The following is a 23,222-nucleotide window of genomic DNA, read 5'->3' as shown; positions in this document are numbered from 1 at the left end:
CTACACATGTACCTGGAATCCAAAGATGTCAGCCATACTCACCTTGTCCCTCTTTGCTCTGACCACCTCTGTTGCCTTCAGTGCTTCTTGGTGACAGGTCACTGCTGCCTCTGCCCTTCATGGGACTGTTGGTGTCTGTGCCAAGGAGTCTGGCTCTGAATGACCTGCCTCTCCAGGTGCAAGGACGGGCTTCCTCCCTGGGTCTTAGCTCTGCTTCATTAGTTGGGCCCTGAACACAGAGTATTGACTTGTGCCGAGCCTCTCACAAATCCTTCCTGAAGGGTCCTATTGGTTTCTGCTTCTAATCCCTTCTCGCTACAGCTTAAACCAGTGAGAGGCCACTCAATATCCCCAACTTTTCTCTTCTTCCCACTGTAGCTTCTGCCCTCATTAGAGCCCCATCTTCTAGTTACAGGGAAAAAGCTTCCAAATTTATGAATGGGACAGACTGATGTAAGGCAGGGGAGGATGGGCAGTGTGGAGGCAGAAGAGACTTGTTCATATTAGGCAAAGCTAGTCAAAAATATCCCACTAAATAGAATATCCCCAAATACCCTGGTCCATGTTAAAATTAGTTTTGCCATATCCTGAATGTGGTGGTGATTTATTTTATTTCATTTATTTTATTTCAGATTTATTTTATTTCATTTATTACATAACTCTATACATCTGTTAAAACTCACAGAACTGCACACCAAAAAATACAGTTAATTTTTACTATGTACAAATTTTAAAATATGTTGTACAGTTTCAGTTGTGCCAGAGTTTTACCTGGCAGATCACACTCATGATGTTTTTCTTGTGACTTGGCTGTTCTTGGAAGATTTTATTTTCCCGTTTTCCTTCCCAATAGACTAAATATTCATTTATTTGATTTTTATTGATAATAAAACATGGATTAGTTAACGGGCTTTTCAAACATAAATAGATTAAACCCAACAATATCAGGATGACTAGAGGACAAAGAACAGCAAAGCACAAAAAAGGGCCAGGAGCCTCTTATCTGGACAGTGATAACTGTGCTTGGCTGCCCTTTATTTGCCTCTATTCTCTGCTAATTCAGGCAGCCGGCTGTTCAGTGTTCAAAGCAGGTTCATACAGACTTTGCCACATAGCAAGTTACTAAAAAGAGCCTATCTTTGAATTCTTGTGCTCTCATACTCTCTTGCTCAATACTGTTAATCCCCTTTGGAATAGACTGACTTCTGGACAGCTCTTTCCTGGCCAGAGGCAACCTGAAGCTTCTCTCCTCCTTCTCTGGATCCTCATCCACTTTTCAGTTGCAGACATAATGTCACAGCATCTGAGCCACCTGTTCCATTTCACAATCCCTCCTGCACACGAGTCTGTATCTCCCAAAGCCACATCCTCTCACAAAAGTGCATGATCATCCTTTCATTCACAGGGTTGTGAGTTCCTTTGGCCTCCAAGGGCCCTTGGTTCTTGGGCAACTCTGACCCACTGGAAAGCACAAATGCAAATCCAACTGTCCGTTCATATTTCTGTCCATTCAGCTCTTACCAAGGAGTATCCACTCTAAGCCAGGCTCTTCCTGAAGTTCAGAGTCTCTTACCTCTAGTAGCTTATGTTTTACTGGAGAGGCAGAGAGTAAGCAAGTAAAAAAAAATACATCAATGAATTAGTTACAGAGCGAGATGAGGACTGTAGGTGACATAAACGGAGTGCTAGAACAAAAACTAATGGGATGGGGGATAGCTGGTCAAGGGGAATCCTCTCTGTAAAAGAGATACTTAGGCCAAACCAGAGGAGAAGCATTTCAGGTTTATGAAACAGTAAACGCAAAGGTCCTGAGGCCAGAGAGCCGTGCATGACTAAAAACCTATAGCCCAGGATGGCTAGAACTCAATGGGAGAGCAGAGTGTGTGAGCTGGGGTAGAAGAGGTAGCAGAGTTCAGGACAAAAGCTCCCTGGAGGCTGAACTGAGGAGTCTGAGCAAAAAGCCTCGCTCATCAGGTCTGATTTGGGTTTGGGGGAGTGGGAGATAATCAAACACTCCAGGATGTGTAGCAAAGTAAGAATAAACACGACCCTCTGTGGGAAATTTGATTCTTACAAACAACAAATTGCAAATGTTTCTCCATTTTCAACTTTATTTAGAGGAGGTTTTGTTAGAAGTTGTTTCCTGACATAGAACGATTGTCTACAACAGGGGTCCCCAACCCCCAGGCCGCAGACTGGTACCAGTCCGCGGCCTGTCAGGAACCGGAACGCACGGCAGGAGGTGAGCGGCAAGGGAGCGAAGCTTCATCTGCCGCTGCCCATCACTCGCATTACCGCCTGAACCATTCCCCCCGGCCATCCCGACCATGGAAAAATTGTCTTCCACGAAACCGGTCCCTGGTGCCAAAAAGGTTGGGGACCGCTGGTCTACAAGGTAAGCTGAGGACTCCAGTGAATGGATCATGTGAATGACATGTGCCCAGGGATGCCACAGTGTCTTGTTCTAGCGTCTTATTTATTCCGTGGTGTTTATTGAAATGAAGCCAGCCACTCTGGCTTCATTATAGGAAAGGTTTTCACAGTTTGGTTTCCGTTCTTTTGCAGCTGCATTAAAACTCTTTGTCCAACTGTTTAAATTTTTAGCAGCTCTTAGTGGATGGAAGGTATGCAGACTTCAAGTTTGTGAGTTCAAGAGAAGTATTGATTTATTTCAGTAGTTTGGATTTGGAATTTGATTTCCATCTTCTTTGTTCCTTCCTCTTTGTCTCCGCCTACTTTCTTTCTCTCTCTCTCCCTCTCTCCCTCTCTCTCTTTTTCTCTCTCTCTCTCTCTCATACACATCCCTCCATCTTGCAGCTAAGGCACCCAGAGTCAAATCAACTTAAAACAAGCTTTGAAACTTTTAAGATAACCCCCATGGTGTGTTGCTGATAAGGTGCTTCAGTCCATGGCAGGCTGCTCTGCAGTAAATACGTAACAGGACATTTGTACCAGTTGAGCAGTGTGGACAACCAGAAGAGAAAAAATAGTATCTTTTTTCTGCAGACTAGAAGAAATTAACAATAGAAACCTTAACATTTTCAAGTTTATAAATGAAATAATAGAATCAAAGCTTTCTTAATCTCCTCTGAATGGTGTTTCTGGCCTGGTAGCTCCACTGAGCTATTTGTACCAGAGGCTTCCTGGCAGGGAAACTCGGCCTGGAAGGCAGAACAGCCTGATGCCTGGCACATCTCAGGGGCTCGTAGTGGCCACTTATTATTTTCAGGCTGTCAGCTTCCATTTTGCCTTCCTAACAGCACCCCAAATTTACTGGGGAAGTAAAATCTCCCCTACTGTGTGTAGTCTTGGTGAAAGGACTAGATCTTTCCTTCCTCACTCTCTGATTCAGAACAGGGGAAGGAGGAGATACAAAGCTAACTTCAGCCTGTCTGGTGTGTTCTCCAGTGACTTTGGACTTGGTTGAGTGACCCAAGGATGGAGAACTGGTAGAGGCCATTCGCCATATCAGGAGGGATGGCACATAGTCCTGATGGAGCTCCTTTGTGAACCAGGTGCTTCACTTTCTGCTTTTTGGTTCTCTGGGACTCTTCCTGGTACCTGATTCTCCAAGCTGGGCTTCCAGTATCTCAGCAATTCTGTATGTCCCTAAATAACATTCCAATAATTTCCCTTAAGTTATCTAGAGTTCTTTTCTGTTGCTTGCTGTTGAAGGCCTTAATTGAGATGGTACAATAATGTTCCTAGACTGAATGAATTAATGGAATGAATTATATTTCAAGCCTTTTGTGATTTTCCCCTTCTTTTGTCATAGTCAGAGAATTAAATCTCATCTGTAGATGAATTTTCTTGGAATTTGGAAAAATATCAAAGTTTTATACAATTTTCCTTTTGGAGGTAAAGCTATTTTAAAAAAACAATTAAACCTAAGTTTTAAATATAGGCTTATTATATGGTAGTTAGAAAATAAAGATAAACATAAAAAAGAATATAAAAAATTCATAAACATCTTTCTATATAATAAATATCAGTTGACAAAACAATGTTTGATAACTGAATGGTATCTCATGGTAGAGATAATATATTTAGATAATCCCCCATTACATTTGGGCTATTTCCAATTATTCACTCTTATAAAAGATCCTGCATTGAACATGCTCTTAGATAAACCTCTGTAGACATAGGCTTATTATCCTTATGATACATTTTAAGTAGTAGAATTGTTGGGCCAAAGAGTTTGCATGATTATAATCATTTTACTTATAATAGTAGCCCCTTTTAAATGAAGCGGATAAAAAGGAACGTTTATTGTGGGAGTCTTCTTCAGCAAAAGCAAAACAAAAACAGAAACAAACATAAAACAAAGAAAAGGAAAGAAAAGTCTGTGATTTAAGCTATGAATCAAAGCAGTCCCATTTAAAACCTCATTGCATTAACTGAGGTGCTTCAATTGACCAGCCCAATTAAATAGAGCCAGACGGTACAAGAAAAAATTATTAATAGCCCTGTCTGTTCAACACAACCAGACATTGCACTTGCTCTCTTCATCCATTCATTCAAGAAATGGTTATTGAATCCCTACTGTGTACCTGGCATGGATCTCGGGGCTGGGATGTAGAAAGGGAGGTAAGACCTGTTGTCCACCTTGGAGGCACTCACTATCCAGTGTCCAAGCAGACCTTTAAATAACTCACAGTCACACAGTGTGGTGGTATCTGCTGCAGTAGAGAGAGGAAAACAGCATTGTGGGAACAGAGAACCTGGAGTAGTTTCAACCTGTGCATGTAAAGTCCATTCTTCTCTTTCGTTCCCTTCTCTCCCATTAGAAAGCACCAACTGAAATGGAATATACCTTGAAAAATACAAAGTTCTGGAGAATCAAGGAAGGGAGAGATCACGAACAGCTCCATGGAATCCATGAGCGTTGAAGAGAGGTAGGACACGCAGCATCTGGAGGAGGGCACTCTGGAGAGGACATTGTGAGCACTGGTACAGAGAAGAAAAGAAAAGCAAGTGTTCAGGGAGCAGATTGCTTGAAACACAAGGTTTGGGTATACCAAGATGGCTGAAAAGAGGGGCTACCTTGGATTGCTGTTAATAATAAGACAAGGCATTCGTGTGTACCTCCAAAAGTAAAAGAGAGGCATTGTATTAGTTACCTATTCCTGGTGCAACAAATTACTTAGTGGCTTAAAACAACCCAAATTCGTTATTGTACAGCTCTCTAGAGCAGAGGTCTGACGTGAGTCTTATGGCACTAAAATCAAGGTGTGTTCAAGGCTGCCTTCCTTTCTGGAGACTCTAGAGGAGAATCTGTTTCCTTGCCCCCACCTCAGCTTCTGTATTCCTTGGCTTGGGACCTTTCTTCTTCCTTGAAGGCCAGCAACAGCTGCTCAAGTCCTTCTCACACTGCACCACTCTTGACCTCCTCTCATGCCCATCACTTCTACTTTCAAGGACCCTTCTAAAGGCCCACCTGTGCAACCAGGATAATCTCTCATCTCAAGATCCTTAACTTAATCACATCTGATTCAGTCCGATGGGAATAGGGAGGAAAGAACAGCTGCCTGTGGAAGAGTTGGGAGAGACTCCCTAGGAAATGGGAAGAGGTTGAGTGGAGACTGGGGAGAAGGGGAAGAGAGGTAGAGTTGTCAGAGATGATTCAGGCTTTGCACTCCCAGGAGGGTGAGGATAATGGTGTCATTCATCAGGAATATTTGGTTTAGGGAAGTGGCATAGTGGTAAATTTAATTTTGGATCTTTAGAGAAATAACTGACAACTTTTCCACTTTCAAATTTGAATGGGGATATAAGATCAATAAAGATTCAAGACATATACAATCCAGGGAGAGAAATAATGGGTGGGAATGGCTGAGAGTGAGGAGTGTTGAGACAGAGACAGGGCACAAAGAAGGTAAAGAAGAGATACCTAGGGTGGGGAGAGACTGAGATGGGAAGAGAGAGATAGAAGAGAGAAAAAGTGTACAAGTAAGATGGGGAAGAAACACAGACCATGAGGAAGACACACCAGGTTGGCAAAAGAAGGAGGAAGAGAAAGGCAGGAATATCAACAGAGAGAATCTGAGAAAGGGACCAGCTCAGAGGTTTCTGGCATGAATACGTTGGTCAATTTAAATTTCCGGTTCACTTGGGTTGTGCTCACAATTGTAAGTTAATAATTTTTAAGATTGTCTGGAAAGATTTATCTACTTTTGCAGGTTAATTACTGTCACAGCTCCTCTGTTTGTTAGGCTTCCACGGAGACTCTGTGGTCCTGGAGGGGGTGAATTATCCTACCTATAGGACCTTTGGCCCCTCACCTGTCTCATCAAAGGAAGACTTCTTTCCTCTTCCCTTCCCCAAATGGCCTAACTCCTGAATTGTTTTGTCCCTGGAATCTGAGGCCTTGGAAAGATGTATTGAGGAAAAATGTTTTTCATTCTTTCACAGTTCTTCACAGATATTACAACGCACTAGTGACACACAGGCAGGAGCTTTGGTGAGTCTCAACACAACTGGGAGTTTATGGTCCCCGTTTTACAGATGGGAGCAGTGGGTCTGGGCTTTCGTCTAACCACATAATCAAGGTCACAAGTGGAAAAAGCTGGGAGAATAGGCTTCCTGCAGATGGGGGAAGCAAAACAAGTATTGGCAGGATCACTTAGGAAGACCAGTCGATTGAAACACTGACCCTGGAAAACCTGGAAGCCTTGTATCTAAGGGACTACGGATGTCACTCTGAATCCTGCTCCCAAACTAACTGTGCCCAGGCAGAGTCAGAGGCATGACAAGGAAGTAGGCTGTAGATTTCCCTTAGCACGGACACCACAGGCACTTTCCGTTTTCACGTTTATTATCTTTCAGTAGAGGAATGGGTACTTAGAGAGGTTAACCAACTTGCCCAGGGTTACCCAGGAGCCAGCAGTGAGCCCAGGGCTAGCTTCCTCTGTTGGGCAGCGCTCCCCGGGGAAGGCGCCCCGCTGGCCCGCCCCGAGGGGTGAGGTCCCTCCGTCACCCCTGCGCCCACTGCCTTGCGCGCCCGGCCGCGCCACAGCCACCCCCGGCGTCCGCAGGGGGCGGCCGCGAGGACCACGCGGGCTGGGGGCTGCTGAGCCTGCGGAGCCAGTCTCGGCCGGCCGGGAGGAGGACGATGCTCGGCCCGCCCAGGTGAGCCTGCGCTGGGGTCCCTCCGCCCGCAGCCCCGGGCGGGCCCGCGCCTCGCGCTCGCCAGCCTCCCAGCGCGGGGGCTGAAGCCCGCACCCGAGGGGGCGGCGGGGAGGGCGCAGGCAGCGGCTGGGAGCGCGGCGGCAGAAGCTCGGCTCCGCGGCGAGGGGTGGCGGGTCCGGTCCGCCAGGGCGCCTCGCTCCCTCGCCTCAGGCGGAGGGTAGGTGCGGCGAGGGCGCAGGGGTCACGACCCTGCGAGCCCACGTGTTTGCGGGGACGCGGCGGGGGCGGGGCGGCGCGACGGCGACGCGCTGGGGGCTCTGGACTTATGGGACCCGGCTTTACCTCAGGGATGGGCTGCGTGGCGGCTCAGGCTGTAGGTGGGCTGGCTGGTCGTGTAGGACATGCCTCCTGCGTGGGACCACTAGGGTTGGGGCTAGTGCCCTACACTTGTATACGTAAGTACTTGTGAAACTGCTTGTGTGTTCGCTGGCTCTGTGAGGTAGTGTGTGTAAAGGGTGTGTGTGTGAGAGACAGAAACAACATAGGCTGTGCGTATATAACCGTGTGTGTGTGTGTGTGTGAGAGAGAGAGAGAGAGAGAGACAGGGTACATGTGTGGACGGTATGGATGGTCCTGGATGTGTAACGGAGAGAGTGTACTCTGTCTAACTCTGTGTGTGTGTGTGTGTGTGTGTGTGTGTGTGTGTGTGTGAGAGAGAGAGAGAGAGAGACAGGGTACATGTGTGGACGGTATGGATGGTCCTGGATGTGTAACGGAGAGAGTGTACTCTGTCTAACTCTGTGTGTGTATGTGTGTGTGTGAGTGAGACAAGATATGCATACCCGGAGTGTATACCTGGCTGTGTGTGTTAAGTGACCGTGAGTGTGTGGGCACGCTGTGCTGCATGAAGCGTTCGCTGTGGCTGCCAGGGCTAGCTTCCTGCAGTTGTCTTTCACAGAATCCCAATCCCAATTTAAGATGCATTTCTTCTCAGCTTGCTACCCAGTGTGTGGCACTGTGCTGTTAGTTGCCTTTGGAAGAAGTGGCTGTTGATACAGGGAAGTGATGGCTGGCAGAGGTGGAGAAGTCATGGCATGAGCTTGTCTTCCTAGAAAACATTGGCTTGATTTCCCATTGGTTCATTAAAATACACAAAAAATGTTTCTTAGGGTACAGGTTTGGCATGAACCAAATGGCGGCTTTTGATGGAAGGACACTGAGGCTAGTTTGCTCTCCTGTCTTAATATTGTTGGGACGGAGTCCCCAGGTCAAAAGCTGTGGGTGACCCTGGAGGTGGTGGGTGGTGTTTGCCTAGTCCCCTGTGTGGAACTTCAGCATTGGTGATGAGGGAGGAGAAGTTGCTGCGTGCTGCTGGTGAGCCCAGATGATGAAGGGAAAGAACACTGGTGACGGATGCAGTTCCCTAGAAACAAGGAAGAAGTCAGGACATGGATGAGACTCATGGAGCTCTGAGGAGCAGCTCTCAAGAAATGATGAGTGTGGAAAAAATTAGTATAAAGTAAAGAGGATTTGCATCATTCTCGAGTCATTTTTCCATCTTACGTTTATTTTTTCCATGCCAACCTTACTTAGCCTACACTCACTCCTGTGTTTTGGGAAATGTCTTTGTTATAATTATTATTGTACAGTTCAGTGGGTCATCATTTAAACTCCAGGAGAACTGTAGCACATCAGGCTAGCAGGAGCTTCAGGGAGTGTTCAGTTCAGCACATGTTGAGCAGACAGAGGTCCTAGGGCTCAGAGGACAGTGACGCTCTTGGTTCCTCTGAGTTATCTGGATTTCAGTCCTGAAGCTGCTCCTTCTAGGGGCCACAGTGGCCTTGTAACCTCCAAACTGAATGTGTTCTTCCACTCGAGTTCTCCCGGACGCCCCTGACACTGTTCATCCCCTCATCTCTTTCCCTAACTTCACAGACTGAAGAACAGCACCTGAAACCCAGCATAAGTACCTGCTACCCAGACCACCTCCTGACTTCCCCATCTATTATTGAACCACCACCATCCTCCAAGTCACCCTGGCTGGGAACTGAAGTCACCTCTTTATTTCTCCTCTTTCTTTATCAGTAGCGACCACAGCTTAATCAATAGGTGGGTCTTATCCATTTTTGCTCAATATCTCTTGAACCTAATTTTTTTGTTTGTTTGTTTTTTATTCCCACTTCCAGCACCTAATCAGGTGAGACCCATATTCAGGGATTTCCAGAGATAGGAACAGATACAGATTGTGATCATTGAAAAAATGCAAAATAAAGGCACATAGAGAAGTCCCTTGATATTATCAGTGAGTAATACATAAGTTCTTTGGAAGAATCTGGACCTTCTGATGGTTGTAGTATTATGTGACCTAGATCAAGTCTCTCAGCCTTTCTAAATCTCAGTTTCTTCATCTGTGAAATGAAATGGAAGATTTCGACTAGAGTCTATTTGCTAAATCATATCCAAGGTTTTTTCCAGCTCTAAAATTATCTGATTATCATTGATGTTCTTTGTTTTAGTGAGAAAATTTTATCCTAATGTCTTATGATTACCTTCCAATATCTAACCATCTTTTTAAAAAAAAAATTCAGTTTGTCTTCAGGGAAAGGAACTAGGCAAAGGGAAAAGGGTGAAAATGCACTATTGACTTAGTTTTGTGGTTGAGCATTAACTGCACACATCAAGCCTTAGAGTTGGAAAGGTCTTACAGGTCACCCATTCTCACCTCCCATCAAGTGCCAAAATCTTCCATACTATTGCCTTTTTGAAAATTAAAAAAAAATCTGTCAAGCCTTCTTTAAGATAACTTCAAACAACGTTGTAATTCAGGGTTTCTCAAACCTCTTGTACCATTAATGTTTTGGGCTAGATAATTTTTTGTTGTGAGGGCCTAGCTTGTCCATAGTAGGATGTTTAGCAGCATCTCTGGCACCCATTAGATGCCAGTAGCGACTCCCTGTTGTGATAACCAAAAATATCTCCAGATGTTACCAGTATCTCCTTGGGGGACAAAGTACCCCCCAAACACCTGTTGAGAACGACTGTTGTAATTCAAACACAAATCTTGGGGCCTTGAACAGAAAGACCTTACAACAAAGTATTTTAGTAGATAGATGAACTGCTGTGTTGCTAGCTGCTTTTCCACTCCCTTCCAAAGTAGCCACCCTCACACATTTACCTTTATCCCTCCTGGTTTCTCACTGCCTTGTTGCTATGTCTGGAAATGCTCAAGATGCTGCTGAAGGCTGAGAAGTGTTTTAGAGACAACATAGTAATGATCCTAATAGCTCACATTAATCCAGCCCTTATTATGTGCCAGACACAGTTCTAAATGCTTTACATGGATAATCTCATTTAATCTGCATTAAGAATCCTATAGGAGAGATACTTTATTCTCTCCGTCTTATTAGAGATGGGGTAACTCATACTTAGAGAGGTGGAATAACATGTCCAAGTTCGTTTAGCTGTGAAGTGGTGGAGCTGGGGTTGGGCTGTGTGCTCCAGAGTCTTTGTTTTGAAACTTTGTTCCCCACATTAAACTGCCTCTGAGAATGGGATCTTGATGTTACAGGGTAGAAATGATCTTAAACATTGTCTGTTTCAATTGTAGAATCAAGTCTGCTTCTGGGAAGGTTAGAGACTGTGAGGTTGATAGTTGTATTCAGTTGACATATTGTGACTTCTTCCCTTTTTTGTCTTCTCCTCTCTCTTTGTAATTCAGGTTATTCAGAAATAGCTCTCAGGCATATGCAGAGTGAGAGAGGTGGTGGCAGGGTTGGTTAAATTGGGGGAGAAGGGCTCAAGGGAAAGGAAGAATGGCAGAAAGAAGCAAACAATGGCTGAGACATTTCTTTTTCCATTAAGTCCTCACTATTATCTAAACTTTAGATATCTCTTTTATCACCCAAATTAAAGTTGCCATATTTTTATCAATTCCCTCCTTCTGTATTCTTCTTGGCCCGCTGTTTCATTCTTCCATTCTGCTTGCTGTTTTTATACTTTGGGACAGTAGAAAGTAGTACACATTTGGAGAGAGGGAAATATAAGTGTGATATAAATAGCCACCCAACAGGCTTATGGATAGGGCTAACCTTAAGTATAGTCAGAGTAAGAATGACTACTTTACCAATTACCATTAATATTGAAGATCCAAGGCAAGCCCTAAGAAGGTTGACTATTTCCTTTAAGACCCTATATCAACACACAGATTGCTGATCCCCACTCCTAGAGTTTCTGATTCAGTGCTTCTGGGTTGGGGTCTGAGGATTTGCATTTCTAACAGATTCCCAGGTGATGCTGATGCTGCTTTCCAGGGACCACAATTGGAAAACCACATGGTTAAGACCTAATAACCAAATAAAGCTCACAACTCACCCACTTGAGATTTTTTAAATAAAAAGGTATCTTATTTTTAAGATCACTAAATATTTGGATTTAGGAGAATCAATAAATAAAGCAAGATTGAAAGACAATAAGTGCTAGGGGCTAATTGACATCTCTCACTAAGCATCTAAGCTTTGCCTCTCATTTTGAATTTCAGAAAAACGTATTCTTTTTCTCAGCTGTGATACTTCTGGGTTAATAGTTCTGATCTTAGATCTTTTCTTGTTCCCTCCTTCCACCTACCACTCAATTTGGGTGATAAAAGTCCTCATTAGTCACAGAGTAATCCAAATAAAAAGTGCTTTAATATCTTGTCTACTGCCAGATAAATTCTGACCAGTCCCTCTGAGATTAAGAAATATATGTTATCTGTGCATCCAGCTTTTGCTTCCTGTTGCTTTATACATTTTTCCCTTTCGAATCATCAGCAGCACAATGAAGAAACCCAACAGAAACTCCAGTCAAAACATTAATATGTAACTGATTAATTTTTTTTAAATTTCAATCAGAAAAGTTTCTTTTAAAACCAAATTTCAAACTCAGTCAACTCCTTTCTTCTTCTTGACTGCCAGCATCAGTCTCTTTTTGCATGACCACACATCCTACACCTAAACAAGGTGTCTCCGAGTACTTACTCAGAAAGATTTAGTGATTGTGAAACTCAGATGCAATTTAAATAATGTTTATTGGATACTTACTCTGTGCTGTGGAGTTGTTACACCTAGTTTTTTAAAATTTTTCAATCTATCACTGAGAGATGAGGGGTTTTTGTTGTTGTTTAGCGATGAGGAAACCAAGGCCTGGAAATTTAAATAAACTCATATTATTAGAAAGCTAATTGTATTAGTAAATATATTTTTTCCTCATACATAATAAAAGCCAACTTTAGCTTGCTTAAACAGAAAGTGAAATTTATTGGAAGGATAATGGGACTTCTCATAGATCAAGGAACTAGACCCCAGGAAGGATGGGAACCAGGTCATCTCTGGAGAACTCAGTTGCAGGCATTCACAATCTTTTCCCCATTGCTCTTCAGTTAATATGACACATTCCCACAAGTGTGTCTCTTGGTTCAAACTCTCAAGAGAAAGGATCTGATGGCCCAAGGTCATAGCAGAAGAGTAGTTGCTGTGGGCTCACTCTTGTATTGTGGTAGGTATTCCTAGTAAAAGTGGTGTAGAAGATGCTTGAATGAATATCTCCTGTTGTCACATACCTAGTTGGCAGACACAGAATTTGAACTCAGGTTTGACTCTAAATCTGATGCATGTCTCCTACCAAAGGGATAGTTGAGAGAGAAACACATTAATTTGGCATGTAATAATGGCCATTTGCCTTTATTTTCAAGGTCCTCCCCATGTTAGCCATTCCCTGCATAGGGTCCTGCAGCTTTCATTTGTGCATACCTCCTGGTTTCTCATACTTCTGTGACTGCATCCTGGCTCCTCCCTGTCCATCTGGTCTCTATGCCACGTGGCCTGGCTTCTCACTCTGCTCATGCATGTCATGTCTGGGGCTCACCTAGCACAGCTCTGACTCACAGATTGTACGAGCTGAAGGGATCTATCCTCTTGTCCCATCTTCTACCTGTACAGTAAATAATCATTTCTAAAATATGCCAAGCACTTACCATGAGCATTGCTGAGAGCTCTATATCTGATCCAACTCTTCTAACAACCATGTTGTTGCCTTTTTGGGGGTTTATTTCCCAATATTTTATTGTAAAAAAAACTACTTAAATGTTGAAAGACTTGTATAGTGAATACCCATATACTTACCACATAGGTTCTACAATTAACATTTTACTAACTTGCTCTATCATATTTCTATCTATTCACTCCTCTATCCATTCAGCAATTCATTTTTTGGATGATTTCAAAGTAAGCTGTTGTTCCTTTTTTAAAAAAATTAAAGATTTCTTATTTTTATTTTTTTTAACATCTTTATTGGAGTATAATTGCTTTACAACGGTGTGTTGGTTTCTGCTTTATAACAAAGTGAATCAGCTATACATATACATATATCCCTGTATCTCCTCCCTCTTGTGTCTCCCTCCCACTCTCCCTATCCCATCCCTCTAGGTGGTCACAAAGCACTGAACTGATCTCCCTGTGCTATGCGGCTGCTCTCCACTAGCTCAGTATTTTACATTTGGTAGTGTATATATGTCCATGCCACTCTCTCACTTCGTCCCAGCTTACCCTTCCCCCTCCCCGTGTCCTCAAGTCCATTCTCTACGTCTGTGTCTTTATTCCTGTCCTGCCCCTAGGTTCTTCAGAACCTTTCTTTTTTTTTTATTTTTTACATTCTATATATATGTGCTAGCATACAGTATTTGCTTTTCCCTTTCTGACTTACTTCACTCTGTATGACAGACTCTAGGTCCATCCACCTCACTACAAATAACTCAATTTCATTTCTTTTTATGGCTGAGCAATCTTCCATTGTATATATGTGCCACATCTTCTTTATCCATTCATCTGTTGATGGACACTTAGGTTGCTTCCATGTCCTGGCTATTGTAAATAGAGCTGCAATGAACATTGTGGTACATGACTCTTTTTGAATTATGGTTTTCTCACGGTATATGCCCAGTAGTGGGATTGCTGGGTCGTATGGTAGTTCTATCTTTAGTTTTTTAAGGAAGCTCCATAATATTCTCCATCAATTTACATACCCACCAAAAGTGCAAGAGGGTTCCCTTTTCTCCACACCCTCTCCAGCATTTATTGTTTGTAGATTTTTTGATGATGGCCATTCTGACCGGTGTGAGGTGGTACCTCATTGTAGTTTTGATTTGCATTTCTCTAATGATTAGTGATGTTGAGCATCTTTTCATGTATTTGTTGGTAATTTGTATATCTTCTTTGGTCTTCTGCCCATTTTTGGATTGGGTTGTTTGTTTTTTTGACATTGAGCTGCATGAGCTGCTTGTAAATTTTGGAGATTAATCCTTTGTCAGTTGCTTCATTTGCAAATATTTTCTCGCATTCTGAGGGTTGTCCTTTCGTCTTGTTTATGGTTTACTTTGCTGTGCAAAAGCTTTTAAGTTTCATTAGGTCCCATTTGTTTATTTTTGTTTTTATTTCCATTTCTCTAGGAGGTGGGTCAAAAAAGATCTTGCTGTGATTTATGTCACAGAGTATTCTGCCTATCTTTTCCTCTAAGAGTTTTATAGTGTCTGGCCTTACATTTAGGTCTTTAATCCATTTTGAGTTTATTTTTGTGTATGGTGTTAGGGAGTGTTCAAATTTCATTCTTTTACATGTAGCTGTCCAGTTTTCCCAGCACCACTTACTGAAGAGGCTGTCTTTTCTCCATTGTATATTCTTGCCTCCTTTATCAAAAATAAGCTGACCATATGTGCATGGGTTTATCTCTGGGCTTTCTCTCCTGTTCCATTGATCTATATTTCTGTTTTTGTGCCAGTACCATACTGTCTTGATTACTGTAGCTTTGTAGTATAGTCTGAAGTCTGGGAGCCTGATTCCTCCAGCTCCGTTTTTCTTTCTCAAGATTGCTTGGGCTATTCAGGGTCTTTTGTGTTTCTATACAAACTGAAATTTTTTGTTCTAGTTCTGTGAAAAATGCCATTGGTAGTTTGATGGGGATTGCATTGAATCTGTAGGTTGCTTTGGGTAGTATAGTCCTTTTCACAATGTTGATTCTTCCAATCCAAGAACATGATATATCTCTACATCTATTTGTATCATCTTTAATTTCTTTCATCAGTGTCTTATAGTTTTCTGCATACAGGTCTTTTCTCTCAGGTAGGTTTATTCCTAGGTATTTTATTCTTTTTGTTGCAGTGGTAAATGGGAGTGTTTCCATAATTTCTCTTTCAGATTTTTCATCATTAGTGTATAGGAATGCAAGAGATTTCTGTGCATTAATTTTGTATCCTGCTACTTTACCAAATTCATTGATTAGCTCTAGTCGTTTTCTGGTAGCATCTTTAGGGTTCTCTATGTATACTATCTTGTCATCTGCAAACAGTGGCAGCTTTACTTCTTTTCCGATTTGGATTCTTTTTATTTTGTTATTTTCTCTGATTGCTGTGGCTAAAACTTCCAAATCTATGTTGAATAATAGTGGTGAGAGTGGAAAACCTTGTCTTTTTCCTGATCTTAGAGGAAAAGGTTTCAGTTTTTCAACATTGAGAACGATGTTGGCTGTGGGTTTGTTATATATGGCCTTTATTATGTTGAGGTAAGTTCGCTCTATGCCTACTTTCTGGAGGGTTTTTATCATAAATGGGTGTTGAATTTTGTCAAAAGCTTTTTCTGCATCTATTGAGATGATCATATGGTTTTTATCCTTCAATTTGTTAATATGTTTTATCACATTGATTGATGTGCGTATATTGAAGAAACCTTGCATTCCTGGGATAAACCCCACTTGATCATGGTGTATGATCCTTTTAATGTGCTGTTGGATTCTGTTTGCTAGTATTTTGTTGAGGATTTTTGCATTTATGTTCATCAGTGATGTTGGCCTGTAGTTTTCTTTCTTTGTGACATCTTTGTCTGGTTTTGGTATCAGGGTGATGGTGGCCTCGTACAATGAGTTTTGGAGTGTTCCTCCCTCTGCTATATTTTGGACGAGTTTGAGAAGTATAGGTGTCAGTTCTTCTCTAAATGTTGTTAGAATTCACCTGTGAAGCCATCTGGTCCTGGGCTGTTGTTTGTTGGAATATGTTTAATCACAGTTTCAGTTTCAGTGCTTGTGATTGGTCTGTTTATATTTTCTATTTCTTCCTGGTTCAGTCTCAGAAGGTTGTGTTTTTCTAAGAATTGGTCCATTTTTTCCAGGTTGTCCATTTTAGTGGCATATGGTTGCTTGTAGTAATCTCTCATGATCCTTTGTACTTCTGCAGTGTCAGTTGTTACTTCTCCTTTTGCATTTCTAATTCTACTGATTTGAGTCTTCTCCCTTTTTTTCGTGATGAGTCTGGCTAATGGTTTATCAATTTTGTTTACCTTCTCAAAGAACTAGCTTTTAGTTTTATTGATCTTTGCTATTGTTTCCTTGATTTCTTTTTCATTTATTTCTGATCTGATCTTTTTGATTTCTTTCCTTCTGCTAGCTTTGGGGTTTTTTTTTTTCTTCTTTCTCTAATTGCTTTAGGTTGTTTATTTGAGATTTTTCTTGTTTCTTGAGGTAAGATTTTATTGCTATAAACTTCCCTCTTAGAACTGCTTTCGCTGCATCCGTAGGTTTTGGGTCATCATGTTTTCATTGTCATTTGTTTCTAGGTACTTTTTGATTTCCTCTTTGATTTCTTCAGTGATCTCTTGGTTATTTAGTAGTGTACTGTTTAACCTCCATGTGTTTGTATTTTTTACAGATTTTTTCCTGTAATTGATATCTAGTCTCATAGCGTTGTGGTCGGAAAAGATACTTGATATGATATCAATTTAAGAAAATTTACCGAGGCTTGATTTGTGACCCAAGATATGATCTATCCTGGAGAATGTTCCATGAGCACTTGAGAAGAAAGTGTATTCTGTTCTTTTGGATGGAATGTCCTATAAATATCAATTAAATCCATCTTGTTTTATGTATCATTTACAGCTTGTGTTTCCTTATTTATTTTTATTTTGGATGATCTATCCATTGATGAAAGTGGGGTGTTAAAGTCCCCTACGATGATTGTGTTACTGTCGATTTCCCCTTTTATGGCTGTTAGCATTTGCCTTATATATTGAGGTGTTCCTATGTTGGGTACATAAATATTTACAATTGTTATATCTTCTTCTTGGATTGATCCCTTGATCATTATGTAGTGTCCTTCTTTGTCTCTTGTAATAGTCTTTATTTTAAAGTCTATTTTGTCTGATATGAGAATTGCTACTGCAGCTTTCTTTTGGTGTCCATTTGCATGGAATATATTTTTCCATCCCCTCAGTTTCAGTCTGTATGTGTCCTTAGGTCTGAAGTGGGTCTCTTGTAGACAGCATATATATGGGTCTTGTTTTTATATCCATTCAGCCAGTATATATCATTTGGTTGGAGCATTTAATCCATTTACATTTAAGGTAATTATCAATATGTATGTTCCTATTACCATTTTCTTAATTATTTTGGGTTTGTTATTGTAGGTCTTTTCCTTCTCTTGTGTTTCTTGCCTAGAGAAGTTCCTTTAGCATTTTTTGTAAAGCTGGTTTGTTGATGCTAAATTCTCTTAGCTATTGCTTGTCTGTAAAGGTTTTAACTTCTCCATCGAATCTGAAGGGAGACCCTTGCTGGGTAGAATAAACTTGGTTGTAGATTTTTCCCTTTCATCACTTTAAATATGTCCTGCCACTCCCTTCTGGCTTGCAGAGTTTCTGCTGAAAGATCAGCTGTTAACCTTATGGGGATTCGCTTGTATGTTATTTGTTGCTTTTCCCTTGATGCTTTTAATATTTTTTCTTTGTTTTTAATTTTTGATAGTTTGATTAATATGTGTCTTGGCATGTTTCTCCTTGGATTTATCCTGTATGGGACTCTCTGCACTTCCTGGACTTGATTGACTATTTCCTTTCCCATATTAGGGAAGTGTTCAACTATAATCTCTTCAAATAATTTCTCAGTCCCTTTCTTTTTCTCTTCTGGGACCCCTATAATTTGAATGTTCGTGTGTTTAATGTTGTCCCAGAGGTCTCTGAGTCTGTTCTCAATTCTTTTCATTCTTTTTCTTTATTCTGCTCTGCGGTAGTTATTTCCACTATTTTATCTTCCAGGTCACTTATCCGTTCTTCTGCCTCAGTTATTCTGCTATTGATTCCTTCTAGAGAATTTAAAATTTCATTTAGTGTGTTGTTCATCATTGTTTGCTCTTTAGTTCTTCTAGGTCCTTGTTAAATGTTTCCTGTATTTTCTCCATTCTGTTTCCCAGATTTTGGATCATTTTTACTATCATTACTCTGAATTCTGTTTCAGGTAGACTGCCTATTTCCTCTTCGTTTGTTTGGTCGGGTGGGTTTTTACATTGCTCCTTCATGTGATGTGTGTTTCTCTTTTAATTTTGCTTAACTTACTGTGTTTGGGGTCTCCTTTTCACAGGCTGCAGGTTCGTAGTTCCCCTTTTTTTTTGGTGTCTGCCCCCAGTGGCTAAGGTTGGTTCACTGGGTTGTGTAGGCTTCCTGCTGGAGGGGACTGGTGCCTGTGTTCTGGTGGATGAGGCTGGATCTTGTCTTTCTGGTGGGCAGGACCATGTCTGGTGGTGTGTTTTGGGGTGTCTGTGACCTTATTATGATTTTAGGCAGCCTCTCTGCTAATGGGTGGGGTTGTGTTCCTCTCTTGCTAGTTGTTTGGCATAGGGTGTCCAGCACTGTAGTTTACTGGTTGTTGAGTGGAGCTTGGTCTTAGCTTAGAGATGGAGATCTCTGGGAGAGCTTTTGCTGTTTGATATTATGTGGGGCCAGGAGGTCTCTGGTGAACCAATGTCCTGAACTCAGCTCTCCCACCTCAGAGACACAGGCCTGACACCCGGCCAGAGCACCAAGACCCTGTCAGCTACACGGCTCAGAAGAAAAGGAGAATAAAAGAAAGAAAGAACGAAAATAAATAAATAAATAAATAAATAAAATACTTAAAATAGAAAATTTAAATAAATTATTAAAAATAAAAATATTAAAAAGTAATAAAAGAAAGCAAGAAAGAAAGAAGAGAGCAACCAAACCAAAAAACAAATCCACCAATGATAACAAGTGCTAAAAACTATACTAAAAAAACAAAAAGCAAAAAACAAAAAAAACGGATAGACAGAACCCTAGGACAAATAGTAAAAGCAAAGCTATACAGAGAAAATCACACAAAGAAGCATACACATACACACTCACAAAAAGAGAAAAAGAAAAAAAATATATGTCTATATATAAAAAGGAAGAGAGCAACCAAATCAATAAACAAATCTACCAATGATAATCAACTCTAAATACTAAACTAAGATAAACATAAAACCAGAAACCAGTCAGGCGCATACAGCAACCCCCAAGTCTACAGTTGCTCTCAAAGTCCACTGCCTCAATTTGGGATGATTCATTATCTATTCAGGTATTCCACAGATGCAGGGTACATCAAGTTGATTGTGGAGATTTAATCCTCTGCTCCTGAGGCTGCTGGGGGAAATTTCCCTTTCTCTTCTTTGTTCGCACAGCTCCTGGGGTTCACCTTTGGATTTTGCCCTGCCTTTGTGTGTAGGTCACCTGAGGGCGTCTGTTACCCGCCCAGACAGGATGGGGTTAAAGTAGCAGCTGATTAGGGGGCTCTGGTTCACTCAGGCCAGGGGGAAGGAGGGGTACGGGATGCGGGGTGAGCCTCCAGCTGCAGAGGCTGGCATGACGTTGCAACAGCCTGAGGTGCGCTGTGCGTTCTCCCGGGGAAGTTGTCCCTGGGTCACGGGACCGTGGCAGTGGTGGGCTGCACAGGCTTCCAGGAGGGGAGGTGTGGATAGTGACCTGTGCTCGCACACAGGGTTCTTGGTGGTTGCAGCAGCAGCCTTAGCGTCTCCTGCCCGTCTCTGGTGTCCGTGCTGATAGACGAGGCTCGCGCCCATCTCTGGAGCTCATTTAGGCGGTGGTCTGAATCCCCTCTCCTCGTGCACCCTGAAACAATGGTCTCTTGCCTGTTAGGCAGGTCCAGACTTTTTCCTGGATTCCCTCCCGGCTAGCTGTGGCGCACTAGCCCCCTTCAGGCTGTGTTCACGCAGCCAACCCCAGTCCTCTCCCTGGGATCTGACCTCTGAAGCCCGAGCCTCAGCTCCCAGCCCCCACCCGCCCCGGCGGGTGAGCAGACAAGCCTCTCCGGCTGGTGAGGGCTGGTCGACACCGATCCTCTGTGCGGGACTCTCTCCGCTTTGCCCTCTGCACCCCTGTTGCTGCGCTCTCCTCTGTGGCTCCAAAGCTTCCCCCTCCCCACCCCGCCCACCCCTGTCTCCACCAGTGAAGGGGCTTCCTAGTGTGTGGAAACTTTTCCTCCTTTACATCTCCTTCCCTGAGGTTCAGGTCCCATCCCCATTCTTTTGTCTCTGTTTTTTCTTTTTTCTTTTGTCCTACCCAGGTACGTGGGGAGTTTCTTGCCTTTTGGGAAGTCTGAGGTCTTCTGCCAGCGTTCAGTAGGTGTTCTGTAGGAGCTGTTCCTTATTTTTGATGTATTTATGGGGGGGAAGGTGATCTCCACGTCTTACTCCTCTGCCATCTTGAAGGTCTCTCTTAAGCTGTTGTTTCTAATTCTCGTTTTTATCACTGGGAAACTGAGACCAAGACAGGTGACATGACTTGCCTAAGGTCATTCCTGAGGAGGTAGTGGATTTAATGCTGTTGCTCTGACTCCCCCAAACCATTTTCTTAACCGCCAAGCAGCATTGTATCTCCTGGAAGGGGAGAAAGAAAGACTCACTCAAGGTCACTTAGTGGCAGGGCAATGACCAGCACCCAGGTCATCTGATTCTCAAGCCCCTGAAATTTCCATTGCATTGAGCCATGATAGTCTACTTTCCATGTAGAAGCAGTGTTTCTTCTGCTCCACAAATATAGGTACTTTACCACCTACCAAATCTCTGGAAAATCTGATTTTTGACACAGATGATTTTGCAAAACACTCTTCCTTCTCAACATTTTAAAATAATTTGTGGAAATGATAGGCTGGGAAATTATCATTCTAGATAACTTTTTACAGTGTTCAGAGGACTTTCACATGTGTTATCTTATTTGAACTTCATGAGTAATAGCAGATATGCAAGACCGGTGGGCTGGATATCTTAAACGCGTTGAACAGCTGGAGACCTGGGACTTATGGAAGCAAAATGAGGAACTCAGTGTCACATACTGCTATGAGCAAAGTTGGGCTTTCGTAACAAAAAAATTATTCTCTTTCAGGTGGCAGTAGACATTCTGTAAGTTTTGATGAGCTACATAAATATCTAATTAATAAAAATGAACTGGAAAAGTTGATCTGGATCCTTTATGGGATGACTTAATGGTTGAAAGGTCTGGGCTCTGGTGTGGCCTTAGATAACATCTTCTTTCTATGCCTCAGTTTCCTTGTCTGTGAAATGGTATAATTGTAGTACTCCTTTGTAGCATGATGTGAAGATGAAATGAGGCAATGAATGTGAAGAATTTGGTACTTAATATGTGTTAAACAAATATCAGTTATAGAAACATGTCATTACTCCTCTCCTGCTTCTTCCCCAGGAGTCTTCTCTTCTGTGTTAAGTGGGCCCCTTTAAAATCTATGGTTTGGTTTTATATTTTCCAAGAGATTTGTTTGGGAACTATTGGTAGGAAACTGTGGGCAGCAGCCTTTTGGGAGGTAACATCTTATTAGTCCAGTAAAGATGCAGCTTCTGCTCAAGAATTTACATCTAAGCTCTAAATAGCACACGTCCTTTGAGATTGCACTGGCGTGCTTAATTGTATATGATAATCAGCACATGATATCTGAAGTAGAGTGTTCTGTATACACTGTTTTCTACTCCAGGAGGTTCAGGAGAAATAGAAAAGAGTGAGGACAGAAGAGGTATATATGCTGGCGTAGACTTTTCTTTTGGCATGCATAGCAAATACTGTAATCCTGGTCTCTCAGCTGATGAGGCATTTAAACAGATACAGGAAAACAATTAAAGAGGATTTCAGAAGGGCATGCTCACCTGGTGGATTGCAGTCCAACCTTGATGTGTTTTCCAAACTGCTCTCCATGAATCATCTGCACCAGAATCACTGAGACATTTGTTAAAATGCAGATTCCTGGACCTAGTGATTCAGATATTCTTTGAGTGAGGCACCTGAATCTGCAGTTTTGCAAGTGATTTTTAGGTATTCGAATGTTTGAGAACCACTACTGTCAGCAGCATAATTCTGCGAGATACAAAACACTAATTTGGAAGCTTAATTTAGATGGAATGCAAATTTTGGCTTGACCTCCCAATTCCAGGCCTCTGAAATCGGTGGTGACAAAACCCTTTGGGTATTTTCAGGCTCAGCTTTCAGGGACCTATTCTGTAGAGAAGAAGAATAATTTCTGTAACCACATCCCAAAGTAGGGGAGATCAGCCCCCAGGTGCCTAGCTGCCTTTGTGGAGAAGTAGAGTATGAAACATATAGACTCCAGTGACTGAGGCACTGCCAAACTGGAGACCACCTTGATACAATAGCTGGCTAACTTTATATTGTGAACTTTCTGGGCACCTGCTTTCTAAGTATTCATTTTCATTTATTTTTTGCAGTAACTTTGTGATATTGGTATTATGCTTACCCCTGTTATACAGATGAGGCCACTGAGGCTAAGAAAAGTAAGTAATTTGTCTAAGGGCATACTGGTAATTGATGCCTTGAATCAGGGGCTGGCAAACTATCTGATTGGCTGCCTGTTTTTGACTGGCCTGCGAGCTCAGAATGATTTTTACATTTTGTAATTGTTGAAAAAAATCTAAAGAAGAATACTATTTTGTGACAAGTGAAAATTATATGAGATTCAAATTCAGTGTCCACACATAAATTTTATTGGAAAACAGTCATGCTCATTCATTTATGTATTGTCTGTGGCTGTTTTCATACTATAACACCAGAGTTGAGTAGCTGTGATAATGATCTGATGCTTGAAAAAGCCTAAAACATTTGCTAAATGGCCCTTTACAGAAAACAAAAAACAAAAAAACAACTGCCAATCTCTGCTTTAAACCACTATGCTAGCATTTCCCAAACTTCAGTCATTTGAGTACTACCCTT

General features: G+C 42.0%; 1 protein-coding gene across 4 annotated transcripts in view; it reads left to right on the top strand.

Moving 5' to 3' along the window:
* Nucleotides 1-7,037: 7,037 nt before the first annotated feature.
* HTR4 (5-hydroxytryptamine receptor 4) overlaps nt 7,038-23,222 on the top strand; it is a 204,535-nt gene continuing 188,350 nt past the window's right edge. For 2 of the 4 annotated variants that reach the window (XM_059919553.1, XM_059919549.1), the window contains exon 1: nt 7,488-7,583. The gene's annotated coding sequence lies outside the window, so the exon portion shown is untranslated. Of the gene's footprint in view, nt 7,129-7,265; nt 7,346-7,487; nt 7,584-23,222 lie in introns of those variants that run through there. The other 2 variants (XM_059919550.1, XM_059919551.1) reach the window with 2 other exon arrangements.

Source organism: Balaenoptera ricei, chromosome 3 (genome assembly GCF_028023285.1).
Source record: "Balaenoptera ricei isolate mBalRic1 chromosome 3, mBalRic1.hap2, whole genome shotgun sequence".
NCBI lineage: Eukaryota > Metazoa > Chordata > Mammalia > Artiodactyla > Balaenopteridae > Balaenoptera > Balaenoptera ricei.
This window is presented reverse-complemented; position numbering and strand designations above follow the sequence as displayed.